At 47.3% G+C, this 16,451-nt stretch overlaps 1 long non-coding RNA gene across 2 annotated transcripts; it reads right to left on the bottom strand.

Moving 5' to 3' along the window:
- Window positions 1–235: 235 nt before the first annotated feature.
- Window positions 236–3,809, bottom strand: LOC149915465 (uncharacterized). Of its 2 annotated transcripts, none has more exons than XR_016458884.1 (3): window positions 3,781–3,809; window positions 802–912; window positions 236–595 (listed from the first exon to the last, which is right to left on the bottom strand). It is a non-coding gene; the product is annotated as an uncharacterized LOC149915465 (long non-coding RNA). The 2 variants fall into 2 exon arrangements; XR_016458883.1 differs by having other exon boundaries at window positions 236–507.
- Window positions 3,810–16,451: the final 12,642 nt, after the last annotated feature.

Below are 16,451 nucleotides of genomic sequence, written 5' to 3'. Positions count from 1 at the left end.
AGCAATCATTGCAAAAAGCCCTAAAACGCTTTCATGCTTAATTTAAATGCACCAATACCACATTTGGGATAATCTCATGAGCAGATGCGGGAACGAAGATCACGTAAAATAACATCAGCAAATTATCTAGTTGCCAACACAAGTTTCTGATAATAAAAGGCAGCTCAGGACAATTTACCATTGTTTAAGCTAATTTATTTATCCGTATATAATAGCAGCACAGCCCTAAGGGAAATGCAGAGGGGGGGGAGGGAAATAATTGGAGTTGATTTATCCATATTTATTTGCTCTGAATTGGAACAAAGCACGAAAAGGTGGAATATTTTATAGAAAATCATCTCAGGAAAAAAGGCTCTCCTTGGAAGAAGCTGTGGTTTGGTTGTGGGTTGTGCACCAGGCTGAAAGCAAATTGGGCAGCAGCGATCCCATGGGCCCTGGAGAGCAGCTGTTTCCACCCCCACCAGTGGGGAGATCCATTCTTTCCTTCAATAAATCCATTTCTTCCTGCTGAAAATTATGATTTCTGTGAAAAGGCCATTTTCCCGTTCAAATGCCAACCCAATCTGGAAATAACAGAGGCCCAACAGTGGAAAGCCTGAAAAGGTTAAAGGAAGTCTGAAAGCTGTTTGGGAACATGTGGCCGCCTCTGCGGGAAGGCGCCTTGTTTCAGAGGTGGAGCAGCAGCACCTGGTCTCTGTGTGACATGTTTTCTGAAGCACGCAGAGATGTAAGCCTTCACCTGCTGCAGGCTTGACAGGAGCAGAAGATTTGGGGCAAAGAATGGAAAAGCTCATTTCATACCCAAGATTTGATGTGTTGAAGACATCTAGGTGCAGGGAGGCAATCCTGCTGCTTAGCGAGTCACCAAGGGATGCTGCCCAACCTCGAGGTCCCCAAATCCTAGAAGGTTGCCTGCACACATCAAGATTTGAAATGATTTTCTCCAATAGGAAAGCGACCAAAGCGATTGCTTTTAGCAGGTCTTGTTGCTTCTGAACTCAGATCAGATTTAGACTGAGAAAAATGTGCATGATTTCAGCAAAGCAGAAGGCAACGATCTTAATTGCCAAGCTGGGAATGTGGTGACAAAACCCAAAAAAGAACGAAATCTGACAGACCATTCTGGATTAAAGCTTAGCAGAAAGACTCCTAGTGAGCTCCTTGCTGCAGAAATTTGCTGTATGAGAGTATTTCATTGCATGTGAGCTGGAAGAGGTGATGTCAGGATGATCACCAAGCCAATGGGAGGACCGGCGTGGGTTGGAGAGCTGCTGGGATGGCTGGGATCACCCAAGCCCTCTTGGCTCCTGGATACCCACATAAGCTTAATTATTTCATGGCTTGTAGAACATCCCAAGTTGGAAAGGACCCTTAAGGATCCAAATCCTATTTCACTTAAGTCTTGCTTTTGCATCGATATCTTTGCAAGCAGTAAGACAAGATTCCTCTAACTCCCATATTATTGCTTGTGTCCCATCCCCCCCAACCCACCACAGAGCTGGATAAGGACCACAAAGGCTTTGCTCTCTGCCTTTGCAGGGTTCCCACAGAATGCCCTCTCCAGCAGCACGCAGCTTCGCTCCAGCTTGGTTTCTTCAGCTGCACTGTGCATTTCGGAACTGTAAGCCCTGAACCCTTCCAACAGTATGTTTGTTGTTTTCCCTTCCTCCATTATCCATTTAACATCTTTATACATCAAAGCAGCCTATTTATAGTTGCCTTCTGGAAGATCTGAACAGCTCCTTTGGCTGTAGTAGGAACTCTTAGCCAAAGGCCACATCAAGCAAGCACACAAACTGAGAAAGATCTGTCTTTGCTGCAAATAGGAGTGCTCTTTCAACTCTGCGTATAGACAAAACCAAATGGGAACAAGGCACCCAATTCTCTCAGGGATTCTCAGCCTTGTCTGTCAGAACAGAGTGCCTCACATTTCCCCAGCACCAGACACCGCTGCAAGTCTTTCTTTTTTTGCCTTAGGAAGATTGAGAAGAAGCATTTCATTGCCAGGCTGTTAAGGCTGAAATCGCAATTAATGGCTTAATGTAGCTTTTCAGATTGCTTGAGTCTAATTATTCCACTAGGTGGACCCAATATTATTCTCAGTGCCCTGTGCTACTACGGGCTGATGAAGTTCCCCTGGGTCACATTTGGAGCAGAAGGACATTACTGATACACACACATCACTGATACAGAGCAGGACTGGATAGCCCTGCCTTGCAGGATTACAACACCCTAAAATGCCAAAGTTCCATTACAATTTCTTCTTGCTCCCAACATCAACATCACATCCATGGGAAAGCAGCTCCCTTCAGTTCTTTTCTTTAAACATGTGTTACAACAATCTATTTAAGTTAAATTACAACAAGAAAATATAGCTCCATTCCATGCATGATGCTCCTCAGGGCTGCCTCTCACTCTCATATTATGGAAAGAAAAAAAATGACTAGTAACATAAAAAAAGGTATTACCCAACTCTGCTGTCTGCCTCACTGCCCACTGTCAACCCAGACATCATATATGCACTTCTCCTGTGAACATCTGCTGTGCTGCAGGATGGATGTCCATCCAAACAAGACAGCAATCTCTGTTGTTTTGGCGTGCAGGTAAGCTGCTCCATTGACATTCCTGCTCTCTCCCATCCATCTAAGAGCTGCAGACAGCTGCACATCTTCAATATTTTATTGACCTCTGCCACCACCTAAAATCCCCAAGCAGTTTAATTTCTACTTTACTAAGTCTACTGAAGGGGAAAGCGTACCCAGAGAGATTTTCAGCCAAGATGACTCAAGACAGAGTCCTCAACTGAACTCCCCAATGGCACAGCCATTTTCAGCTCCTTCTGCTTGCAAGCACAGATGAAACAAAAGGACTCAGCTCTCAGATAGGGTGGGCAGGCACAGCTGATCTCTGCCAGTGGGGCGTCTGGACCCAGGGCTGGGGAGAACTGAAGCTACGCTGAGTGTTACTGCATGCAAAGGCACAGTCAATACCTGTGACATCCCACATCCCTTCAAAAGAAGTGAGCAGTCCCAGGGAGCTGGCATGGCCTCACTTGCAAGCGAACTGCAGGCTTCTTTCAAGTCTCTTAGAGAATTACTAGAAAAATAGTAGTACTTTCTCTAAAATTCCTAGAGAAGCAGCCTACTACAGCTAATGCCCAATACTATGCTTTGAGCAGAATTAGAGCACATACAGTGTTACTAAGCACGAATAAGAGATCTAAATTATACAATCATCCTGGTTTGGAAAGACCCTCTCAGATCCCCAACCTCATCACATCCCCACTGACCACATCACTTAATGCCACGTCTCCACATTCCTCAAATACTCACAGGAGATGTAATTGCAATACCCAGACCAAGGCAGCAGGAGGACATCTCACACACACACAGGTTATCATTCATTGGTTAGGGATGCACAACAAAACCTACCTCGCTGCTCAGCACCCACTGGGTTCCTCCAGCCGTGCTCACAACCAATACACACCAAAACTGGAGAGAAACCAGCCTACTTGTTTCTGCAAAGGCAACCTCTACCTGCCCCTGGAGATCACATCATCACCACCAACCCAAGGACAGAACAACGGATAGCAGATTTCAAAAAGGCTCAGTTAATTCACTGCCATAACCTCCACAAGCTCAATACTCCAACAGACACAGTGCTGATGAGCTCTGCCCTTCACACAACTGCTCTCACATCAACACAGCAGCTTCAAACCAGGAAAAGCAAAGAAACTACACAACCAAGATCAATCAGCTGGCAAAGCTGCCAGGCACTCACCCAGAAGCAGCACTCCTCCTTGCTCTGGCCTGCAAACAGCAACTAGATCCCCCTATCAAGGTACTTATGCCTTGTTGTAGGTGGAGGCTAATTAGCCTTTCTCACTCATCTCATTCTCACCTGTTTCAATTAGCACCCTCTCTGCAGGTGGTGAGAGTGGGGGAGAAATCTTGCAGATTTAACCCTTTCTTGACAGCTTCCAGTTAGGAAGATGCCTTTCTCCCTGTGTATCCATGCGCTGGTATCAGCTCTGGACACCTCCTTGCCTTGGTGATGTTTCCCCAGCTGCAAAGCAGTCTGAGCAGATGCATTTCCCAACCAGCATTTACTGCTTAAGGCAACAGCTATTTTCCTGCAAATTCACCCCTTTTTAGCCAGCATGAGCAATTATGTGTGTTGTCAGATTTGTGCAGCATCAAACAGAAGGTTTAGTGCAGAAGGAGCTGGAGAATTGCTTGATCACACAGACCTCCCTGGGATGGTTGGACAATAAAAGTGATAGTTTTCTTTGGTTTATTTTGACCTTAACGGCTTAAGATTCTGCATAATGTCTGCTGATGAGCAGTAATTCATGGAAACCCCCATGATTTAATCTACCTCTACCCACATCTTGAGCACTGCCAACATGAAGAAATGCTGTCTGCTCAACGGTGGCAATTTACATTCATGGGGGTGTTCTGGGGCATCCTGAGTCATCTCGTCTTTATATGCAATTAATATATAGGCATTCGTTTTTACATAGCACCTTTGGCTCTTTGGGAGGTTGTAAAATTATCTGAAGCAGAGCTGCCAGGACCCAAACTGAACTCCCCGCTTCCCCTTGAAAACCTGTGCATGCTGGTGCTTGTTTATTTGCAGTCACAGATTGGCTTATGTTGGAAGGGGCCTTGAAGATCACCGAGCTCCATCCCCCAATTATTCCAGTCTCTTCCCTGGAATAATTATCTACGATCCAAAGCTGATCAACCAGTGGGTGACATAGCCCAAGAAAAATACACAGTTGGAGATGCACCAGTATGCCTGATTTCTCCAACTTGCATGATAATCCTACATCATACTTTATAATGACTAACCCTCCAGCTGTGTTTTTTTTTTTTTTGAGCTCCTGAAATATATTAATGTCAGCTTCTTTGCCCAGTGTTAGGCATTAAAGGCACTGCTGGATTTGAACTGTAATCCTTGATGCAAAAGTGTAATCCAAGCAGGACGAGCACACGCGTGTATAACTGGCCAAAACACCAGATTAAAGGAGCAGCATCTGCCTCCAAACCGCCTTTGGAATTCCTGTGCCACTCGGTGCAAGGAGATGAAACAACTCAGGGGTTTAATTTCCATTTCAAACCATCACAAATCCCCATTTCTCATCTTCTCTCTGAGTTTTGGGGAAGATTACAGAGAACCCATCAGGGTTCTTGCTCTGCCAGGGACACGAGCCCCCATTCCTCCCCCTCCTCTCACATGGGGTGCAATGGAAGACATCAAACTGCTGCTTGCTGGCACTGCCACAGCCCTCCCAGGCTTTGGGTTGGCGGAGGAGCTGTGTGTGAGAGTCTGGGGAGTCTGCAGGACTGAGTGGAACAGCTTTCAATTATCACGAGCCTCACACATAGTAATGAAAATAGCATCCTGCAGAGCTGCAGTCAGTACCAGCAAGGACAGCTTCCAGTGCAGGCAGCAGCCTCTGTTTCTCTCCTGCGTGGCTGAATATCCAACCCACACGTTGTGCTGCACAGACAGTACTAAGGACAAACTCCTTGAAGCAGAAGGGATGGACTTATTTGTAGCAGCTGAGGTCTGGCTGCTGGGTGTCATGCCCCTGCTCAACGTGGAAATCGGTGCCTGGTGCCTGGATCTTTAGGAACAGATGCCAGCCTGCGCTGGAGGCATTTGCACAGAGCTCACAAAGCTCCTCTCTCTCCCAGCATACCAGCAGTTTGCCATCTCTGCTGCACGCTACTCCCGCAGCTCAAAGGTGTAAACCACAGCCCCAGAGCTGAGCTGCTCGGTTTGGTGTTCACCTTCCCCACCTCTCCCACCACCCTGACTGCTGTCCTTGATCAGAGCATTGCAGCAGAAGGACCCGTCTGCACATCCTCATCACAGTCACTCCCCCTCTCCTTGCTCATACTCCTCCCTGCACCCTCATTTGCAATTTTCACATGTTTTTGCTCCATCTCCCTGGACTATAAATCAAATACCCGAGAAAGGCAAGCTGGGCTGACAGAAGACATCAGCAATAAGCCAGGCAAGACAAGAGATACCATGGCAGCAGAAAACAGGACAGTGCTTTAATAATAGCATCTATTTTATTTATCATGCCATCTAAAAGTTCTTGCTGCCTGCGCCTGAATGCTCAGTGCCAGGGGATGGGAGGGACAGACAGAATATAATAAGAGCTGACCTGAGCTGTTGTGGAGAGCAGAAACAAAAGATGAATGGGAAAGAATCTGTGGGATAAAAAATAGCCCCAGTAAGGCAGCTCTTTAAGTGCTGCCTTCTCTTTCTCAGATCTTTCCTGGCTGATATGCAGTGACATAACCCCAGTGTTGGGTATGTCTCCCCATATGGGGCTGACATGGGGTTACCACGTTCTCCATTATACCTGATATTCTAACAGCTTAGTATAAAATGCCATCAAAGGAACCTCCCACATGTTTTTCGTGGAAAAATAGGACGATCCTAAGTGCTACGGTATGGCAGCCACATTCCTTAGGCTTACAAACCTTCCTGGAAAGATGTGCTCCTCCAAAGCCTTGTCCTCACTCAAGCTTTGTTGTTGCTTGACACACAGCAAAGTGGAGCAGAACCTTCTAAATATAGAGTTTTTTTAATGGCTGAGAGTGGTGAAAATATCCTGGATCCATTTATCTTTGCAAGGGAGCACTATGGGGATTTAATAATTAAACTGAGAGCATCCAGTTGCTATGGAGCTTTTACCAGTCCCTGTATCCATCATCCGGAGGAAAGTGGGTCAGCATAGCTTTCTGCAGCCACCACTTCCCAGACCTGGTTCCTCTCTCCTAGAGCAGCACCCAAGCCTGTTGTGTTGGCCAACCTCACCTCTCATCATCTCCCACGGCAAACAGTGAGCGGCTCTGCAAGTGAGTCTTTGGAAGAGTTGCTATTATAGACACGACCCATCCCAGCTCCTTCCTTCCTTCAGGAAATCCATGTGCATTTATTGATCACCTTTAACTGGGTTTGCAGAGAAGGTCACAGCAGCTGCGCCCTCCCTGGATCCAGGAGAGGAAAAGCCAAAGCTGACAGCCGAGCAGCTGTCCTCAAGGTGGTTTTGACCTTATCAGATGTAGGCAATGTAGGAAAGTGCATTAAGAAAATATTGCTGGCACAATTAGGCAGATGCCTCTGAGGCTGGGACAGGGAGAGCTCCTGCATGGCCAGCATGGACTGCAGCACATCTGAAAACCAGCAGGCAGTGGAAAGCAGCAGGATATGTGCATATATTACAGATTAATTATAATCTCTCAGACCCTCGTTTGGAGGAGTTACTATCACATTCAGTGCAAGAACTTTAAGATTTTCTTTAATTGGACGAACCTCCAGCGGTGATAAGAGCTTTGCTGTCTCAGAAATATGCCAAGGGGGGAAAGTCTGTCCTGAACTAACACATGGATCTCACAGAACCGCTTGCTGAGCCCAACAGCACTGGGGACAGCACCAAGATCCTGGATCCACCTGCACCACCTCCATGCCACACATCAGCTCCTATGGGGCAGCAGCAACATCGCCTGCTGGGAGGGCTCTTCCCTTTGCATCAGCGTAGGCTCAGGGCAGAGGTGGCCCTAACAGAGCCCTAAGAAGAGTTGCATGCAGCAGGAGAACACCAAGGGATTTGTTTCCTTACAAATACTCACAGCTCCTCGCCAAGATGGTAATTTATAAACCTTGTTATGCCATAAAAATAAATCGGCTGGATGCTCCGGAGCACCACGGCTTTGATGCAAACGCAACAAAGGCCTCTTTTGGATGTTAGCAGTAAGAGCTTGAAGAGGAAGAGGGCCATAAAGAGGTGATGGATGGTGCTGTGGCAGGAGAGCCTTAGGCTGGGTGCACATTCAGCTCAGCCCGAAAGCAGCAATGAGAGACTGCCAGCAGCTTGCAGAGCCCCACACCCGGGCTCTCGTTAGCCACAGAGCTGAGCCAGGGTCGGGCTGAGCCAAATGCAAAGTCTACTTAATAAGGCTTAATTAAAATGCAGAGCTAGTATCGTCCTGCAGCTGCAGGCACATCAGCTTTGTCATTAGTACCAGAGGGTGCTGGCAATTAGCACAGTGCTGGCAATTGCTTGTTTGCTGCTTGTGTCAGGCTCGCTGCTGTTCTTTGCTGTTCAGAAGAGGGGCTGCAGACCCCACACACCTCCAGTTGAGCTGAAAACTGAGCCTAGCTCTGGGTTATGTATGGAGAGTCGGCAAAGGTTCAGGGTGCTCAAGACACAGGGAACTGCAGGGAAAGAGGAGGTTACCTAATTTCAGTGTAAGAACTAATACTGCAACAGAAAAAAAAGGAATTAAAAAGAAAATCTCTCTCTTTGATATTTTTTAAACAAAGGGATGGTCCCAGAGGTGAGCTCAGGCCCTGCCGGAGAGGAAGGAAAGCAGATTGTGCAACTCTGAGAGTTTTCAGCACTGTTCTTTGCTCCTGAGGTTGTACCTTGTACATTTATTTATGTGCCACTGACTTAATTAGCTGCTCTCCTATCTCAGGCGGCAGCAAGATGAATCAGCACTCCTGTGCCATGCGACGTCTGAGCTCAGAGCAGCCTCATCCCTGCCAGGAGCAGGGGCTGTGCTCACCCCATGCAGGACCCCAAAGCCAAGCAGAGGCATCATTGCCATGTTGGCTGAACCTCAGCTAAAGAAGTCCAAGGCCAAAGGGTGATGGAAGGATGTGAGCAGGACCGGTCTTTTCCAAACCCTCGCATCCCAGGGGTTCATTGCAGGTCAACTGCAAAAAATTATAGAGCTGAAACTCACCAGGCAGAAAGCAGCTGAAAAGGCTCCCTGTCCTTCGCCTTCACTTCTTTTCCTTACGTTGATTCTCCTCCCCATCCTGCCCACTACCACTTAAAAAACATGCACAACCTCAACTTCTGCAATGAGCATCACATGCTCTAAGCTTGCTACACCCAGCCTGCTCTTTGCAGCACTGCAGCTATTTATCCCATTCCCCCCCATCCATCCCACCCACACCTGCAGAGCTGCTCTGTAGACCCCGGTGGGTTGGAGCTGGAGGAATTTGGGTCTGGAGCTATGCTGAGCAGTGCCTATGGCTGCAGGACAGAGCACCCTGAGCATGTGCAGCCACTGCACAGCTGCTCTGCCTTCTCTGCTGCCTTTTGCTAAACCTCCAGCAGAATAGATCTCTTGCTGTTTCTTATGAGTTATGCCCACATGGCCATGCTCGAAGTATTAAAAGCCTGAATGACAAAGTTTTGCACATTTTTCCCATGGCCTGGCTTCGCTTTTCATCAGTGCTTCCCTACAGCATTGCCAATATTGTATTATGGTACAGACACACGTCTCTGTCAGCCAGATGTCTGAGCTCCAGCATCCCAACCTGCAATTTCTCCTGGCTCTGTAGAAGGCCTGGCCTCAAATTCCTACTCCAACATCATGCATGGGGCACAAAGCACTGAGTGGAGCCAGTGCCTATGGAATGGTGCAGGAAGCAGCCACTTTCCCAGCTTTCCCTTCCTTTCGTTTGGACAGGCTTTGTAGCTAGCAGATGGGAGTGGGCTGCAGTATTATTTGATTGCTACCTATTTATGGCAGCCTCACAATATTCTGTTCAACCAGGGCAAGAAACCCATCACAGGGGTTGGACATGTGTGTGGGAAGGCGTTAGGATCTGCTTTTATTCCTCCCAGAGATTATGCAACACGGAACAAGGTGTCCCATGGGCATGTGGATGTGTTACGGGGCTGCGAGGGCTGTGCCACCCCATGTCTGCAGGGAGGTGGGCACCTCCCAGGGACAGAGCATCCTGGTGAACCCCACAGGGAGGGGAACTCACAGGGCTTTGCATGGCCCTGAACACTCCTATCACTCACATCCATCTACCCACTGGCAGGGCAGAGCAGAGATTGGTGTCAGAGCAGCCCTTGCACCTCACCGGGACTGCAGCTTTTATTACTTCCACAGCAGAGGCAACATGATTTATTGACGCTTTTTTTATTTCCCAGTAGCTCATCCAGTGCTGTGTGTGTAAGGAAGATAAACTGTCTCATTATTTTCCTGATCTCTAATCATGTCACATTTTCAGATACGCCGCGGTGACGGTGACATGTTGGCGTTTTGGTCTGCTGGGATGCAAAACAAAATATCCAAAAAACACAACAACAAAAAAAAAAAAAAAAGAAAGAAAAAGAGGGGAAGGAGGAAGGGAAGAAAATGCAAGAGTGTGATTCTGACCCCAAACCAACACTGCCTTGGCCTTGCCTCAAAGACCAGCACTACACACGTGACTGTCTATGAGTGCCCATGGGCAGCAGCGGTGCTGGGATGTGTTGGGGGTGCTGGGACATTGCTGGTGTGGATCTGTGGGCTCTGGCTCACCACCTGCCTGCAAGATGCTTTACATGTAGGGCAAACGCTCCACTGGAAACGTTTGTTGTTGTGTGTTGGTTTTTTTTTTTTTAATGCTATCATTAAGCAAGGGAATAATATGACCAGATGCTCTGCAAGAGACTGCTGGATTCATCAGTGAACAACAGAGAAGCTGTAATGATTAAACATATTAGATAGTGAAAGACAACAGAGGATTAATTTCAGCACTTAATTAGAGTACCTCTAATCTTCCCCTCCATCACGATTTTCCTTCTCTTCCCTTCTCTCTTTGTCCACATGTGCTTCCAGAGAGCATCCTTCGGGGAAGAGGGAGGTGTGAGATATGCCAATGTTTATTTTAGCAGCTCCTTTTTTTAGGGCTCTGCTGTGAAGACGCTCCTCCTGTCGCTTGTTGCTATGGGGTAAAACAATCATGTTCCCTGGTTGGGTGATTTTCCTCCCTGGAGGATGCCCTGGGAGCTCCCAAGGCACTGATGTGTCTTTGGCAGAGCCTGAGGGCTCCTGTGAGGTTTGGAGAGAGGTGTGAGCATTTGACACAGCAGAGTACTTTCAACACTGGCTTAACAGATGGGAATTACAATATTAATAACGCATTTAATATTTAAAATGCAAAACATATTAGGATGACCCCAAACTCTCAGGTCTGGTAGCCTGTTTCCAGCAGCAGTGAGTGCTGTGTGCTTGCAGCAGGAAGCACTGCAGCTCCTCACATTGCCCATCAGATCACAACACCCCTAGGACAAATCTCTAGGTCTGTAGGATGACCATCCCTTACACAGCTTTACTCCCATGTAGTTTAACCTCAGAGCTACGCCCAAGGCTGGAGTGTTTTACTGGAGTTCTTGATCCCAGCGTTGTGCTGGGGATGCTCTCCCTGGCTCTGAGATGGGTGCAGGCAGCACTCACCTGTGCATGGGATGTGAGCATCTGGCAGGCGTGGAGCATCCTCTGCTCACTCACATTATCATAACAGAGTAACGACGCCTGGTAATTAAAAGTCTGACAGTTTTTTTTTTCCTGTGCAAAATGCCAGTTCATTGAATTTTTGAAAGTATAATGTTATGGCTAAAATCTGGGCACATGGCCCTGCTCGTTTCCAGCAGCTTTCCTCCCCTCTGTCATCCCTGGAGTGATGGATACGCTGTGAGCACCTGCGCTTGGGCACTGAGCGCATCTGGAGCAGTGCTTCAGGATGCTCTGTAGGAAACTAGGATCTGCAAAGCACCTGGGCTGCTTCCCTGTCACCACAGCACTGCTGCAAGCCATGCCCCTGCTGGCATCCCTCTACCCAAGCCATGCCCATGTCACTCTGCACTTGCCCATCCTGCAGTCCCCATGCCACCATACTGCCACTGCACCTGCAGTGAGCCCTGTGCTCACAGCTGCCATCACCAGCAAACCCACGCTGAGCCACTAATTTACAATCCCAGCACAGCCACCCAGGTTCACCCTCATGGCTTCACACTGCGGAATTGCAATAAAACTTTAATTGAATGCCTCCTTCACAAGGGGACCTCCGCGAGCTGATGTCAGCCCCTCCGAGTGACCCTTTGCAGACACAGTGTGTCTGTTTTATTATGGCATGCCATGGCCAATTTGATGGGAAAAGGAGACTGCTCAGGCCACAGAGAGGAAATGCTTTAACATTCATTCAAAGTGACAGTGCCCTAGTGCAATATGACTGGTAAATGCTAAATTGCCACAGATGGCAGGTTTATGTTTCCTCTCCCCAAGGTCCCTTCCCTGCCTCGCTGGGGGCTCAGTGAGGAGGGACCCACTCAGCTGCTGCAGGTGCTGCTCGGGCTGTAGACACCATTTGTTTTGGATAGCTGCATCCTCAGAAAGTGCAGAAATGGGTAAGTATGCACAGAAAACGGTGTGAAAAATAATCATCCTGGGAGCGAGGGGATTTTTCAAAGAGCAGATCTCAAAAAGCCAGAGGGAGGACAAGAAGCTGAGATCCCATCGAGAGGGAGCTGCAAAACCAACCCAAAGCTCAGAGAACTCTGCCTTGCCAGAGGGTGGGAAGCACTGGTGGGTAAATGGGGCAATGCCCCCAGCTGGGGCTGTCGGTTCTCCCCTATGCTGCTCCCCGTGCCAGGTGAAGGGGCTTCTCAGGGCCCTTTATCCCCATGCACAGCAAAGTCACGGAGCTGCCAGGGCCCGCAGTGCCCGCGGATGCCTGCACAGCAAACGCCTTATGTAAGCACTCCTTTGCATTCCTCCTCTCGTTCCTTTTTTTGGGTTTTATTTGACAGATTTGCTTAAAAAACAGCGTGGGAATACAAACGACATGTTCAATACAGATCAGCTCGCAGCTTTACAACATCCCAAAGAACATAAGTACCGTATTATCAAAAGTCCTCGGCGCAGGCTGAGAACAAAGGCCCAGCGCACGGCGCTGCAGAAAGGTGATGCTTGTCATGCACTGCACAGAGCCGTCCTCGGTGACACGTGTCCTCCTGCAGTGATTGGACAATGGCCACCAGCCTGTCCCACCTGCGGGCCCTGGGACTGCTCTGCAGGAGGATGAAGCTGTATGCGGTTGGTTGATGCTCGGTGGGCTGATTCCTGCTGCAGACAGGCTGCATCCTTCTGTCTGCTTGCTGGATGAGATGTGGAGACAGCCATCGCTTCCCAACCGCTTGGGACCCATTTTTAGGAGGTTTTTAAGGAAAACGTTTAACTCCCCTGTGTTTATCCCAAGATGAGAGCCACCGAAGCTCCAGCACTGCCTCTGCCCCAGCTCTGCAGATACTGGGAGCAGCTCAGCATGGGCTTGTTGAACGGCCACCCACCTTCTTCTTTTTTGGGCCATCGCAGCAGCTCTGGCAGCAGACACACCGAGGAACCCAGGCGAGGCATGTGCAGCTCAGTGCCTTGCAGGAGAGACCTATTTTTCTTCTGCGTTCGTGTCTCAGAGCTGCACTCCTCCAGCAAACAGCTTGCACGGCACTGTGACTGTAATCCATGCCCATCTGGCTTTGACTTGTGTGTGAAGGGCCTGATCCTGCAACGTGCTGCCAGGAGATGCTGAGCCTTGTACTCCTGCTGCCCCCCAAATGGAGCATCTCAGCACATACCTCACCTGGCAGGAACGCATCTGAGGCAAATTACTATAAAGAGGGATGTGTACAATTTGTTTTTATAGTTACAGCGCAGTAAAAGCGGAGTTATTAGGGAGTCAGCTCATAATTGCCCTCTTAATGAGCCTTACTCTTTTTCATCCATTCAAAGACTGTCATCTCTGTTGTATCAGGTATATAAAGCTTCATTGACATAGTTTATGACTTTATTAAACCCAAGGATTTCGTATTAATAACGATCAGCTCCTCAGCTATATTTCCCTGGTGAAGGAAATGTGTGTATTTGTCTAGGTCCAAGATAATTTGTAAACATAAAGTATTAAAAGGCTCAACAGTTCCAAAAAGTTTTAATTGGAAACTCAACAAATTGCTTTGCAACATCTTAATCCTTCAATATGGAGCTCCCAGATAATGAGGAGCTAATTAAGGGGCCAAGATCTTTTTTTTTTTTTTTTATGATAACTGTCTCCATATGGGCTCTGCATTCGGTGCTTGCAGAACTAATGAAGGTCAGAGAAGTAACAGCAAAGAGAGAAAGAAGGGAAATTATGAGCTCTTGCTGTTGCGACAGTGCTAAGCAGCAGCCAGCATTTCTGCCTAGGCTGTAGGCAGGAGCTGAGTGAGCTCCCAGTAACCCAGTGGGACAGCTTGGCTATGGGCAATCCCAGTGCTCCCATTCCCCAGAGCTGTGCAGATGTCCTGTGGGCCAAGCTCTATGGCTGCAAAGAGGAGACTTGTCTTAGGGCAGAAAGCAGCAGAGCTGTGAAAGCTATGGGAATGGAAGCCAGCTCTGTTTGTCCATGAGTAGGTGCTCCATTCATCCCTGGGCAGGTACATCCAGCTCAAAGGACATATAGGAAAGCAATAACTTGGCCAGCAAAATTAGAGCTGCTCTGTTATTTGCTCAGCTTCATTACCGGGATGCAGGAGGGCTGATCCTGGGCCCTACAGAGCCCTCTGAGCACAGTGCTCCTCATCCCACCCAAACACCCACCGACACCTCATCAAGTGCCCTTCCATTAAGCCCTCGTCAGATATTAAAGACACACAAACAGGCATACAAATACACGGTCAGATGTTTCTCTGAAGCATCTCAATGAGTCCCATGACTAAATTTGGACCCGCAAACCCCGTGCAACAAATAATTAAGTCACAGGCTATAGAAAGCAATCCGCTGGGACGTACTTGTCTTTGAATGGCTCATCCACTTGAAAAGTAATGCATACCATTAACTGTATGACCATATGGCATCCATTTATAGAACGTTGCACTACAGGCAAATAGGACAAAGGTACACCCCTTAAAGCACTTTTCTCATCTCATTAACTTTGGGTACAAGCTACAGGAAAGCTGCTCTGCCTCTGTTGTGTTCAAGGGCGTTTTCTGCTGTTGAGTCTTGTATTAAATGAATTGCACTAGGAAAATTAGAGTCTAAATGTAGCTGTGCCCTAAAGCAAACAGCATTATTTTGCCGTTTTGTAATTCAATTTACTTTTTGCAGATCAATATTTTGAAGCAAATTTGTTCTTTTGTCCTCAAATCTTGCCTAATGATAGAAGTGACTTTGGGTAATTAAGCGCACGAAGAGCCACGCCTGTGCTCTGCCATCGTGCCATGCCTTGCAACGTCAGCATACCCAAATAGTCACATGCCTCTCCCCAGAAGTGCACAGACTGGCTTGGATAACCAACAGGAGAGCCTACAGAAGTCCTAAAGAAGACCCACCCGGAGTTCAGGGAGATGCTTGCAGCTTGCAAAGGGTCAAGAGACAGGGTATGCAAAACCCCATGGAGCCTGGCCTGTCCCACAGCTGAGACCCAGCCCTACAAACAGGCCATGCAAGAAGAGGGCTCTGAGCTGGGAGCACACCCAACTTGCTGCAGCCACCACCCCAAAACCCCACAATGATTTCTCTTATCCTCTCCCCCTGCACCTGGTTGCTCACGCACAGAACACACAACAAAGCGGAGAAGTCTCCTAATATTTTTATTGTTCCTTAGATAACTGTGGATAGTACAAAGTTTTCCTCTTAAAAAAAAAAGTAATTACCTTCACACTTCCATAAACTGGGCTTCTTGTGGGAGTCTGACTGCACAGAATTTCCACAGAAGCAATTTCCAACCACCATAATGCTATGTAGATATTATAACAGTAAGAGAATATTCTTGTAATTATCAACATGAAATTGGTTATCTGTGTATAAGGGTGAACACTGATCTTTTTTTATTTTTTTCTTTTTAGAAACAAAACCATCATTTATTAATCCAAACTACATCATTGCATTTACAACATTCATTGCATAAACTGGACATACAAAGTTTTGCCACCTCTGGTAAATAACAGACATACATTATACAATATATTTGCTGAATACATAAGTTCAAACAATATGGGTACAACAACTTGTTCATAATACATACTTAAACCATCGTGTTTAATAGTTACTAAGACACAGATCCATGAGCTACTTCGGGTCTCAGCACAGTTAATCTAAGTGACAAGAACACAGTTGAGAGACAGTAGCTGCAATGGAAGGCGAATAAAACTAACCTGTGATAGGTCTTGTTCAGACAGCCAGAGCTCCTCACGGGTCAGCTTTCTGCTTAGAAATACAAATCACACATCCATCACAGCTGCCCGCGATGTCGGAAAATGTCCATGCAACCCCCACACAGAAGAGAGCGAGTCTCCCAAGGATAAACTTCCAACAGTCATTGCCTTACTTCTTTTGTATGCACTATAGGTTTGCTATCGGAACAGAAACAAAACAAAACCCCAAACTGAAGTGGTTCTCCAGGTGCAGTTCCAGCTGCAAGTACATGGTTAGTCATGAGTCCATAACGCGGGGCCAGACTTCTAGAAATGTAGAGGTAATGCTGATCTGTCAGCTCTATGCTGAATAATCCTCCATGACGTCGGTCTTAATTTTGGCAGCTGTTTGTTTATTTACTTATTTAAAGTGTGTTTCCTCAATATTAGCATTTGTTTCTTAGATTCA

The sequence above is a fragment of the Phasianus colchicus genome, chromosome 19 (genome assembly GCF_987193195.1).
Source record: "Phasianus colchicus chromosome 19, bPhaCol1.hap1.1, whole genome shotgun sequence".
Taxonomy (NCBI): domain Eukaryota; kingdom Metazoa; phylum Chordata; class Aves; order Galliformes; family Phasianidae; genus Phasianus; species Phasianus colchicus.
Note: the sequence above shows the minus strand (reverse complement) of the source record. Positions and strands in the feature narration are given on the sequence as shown.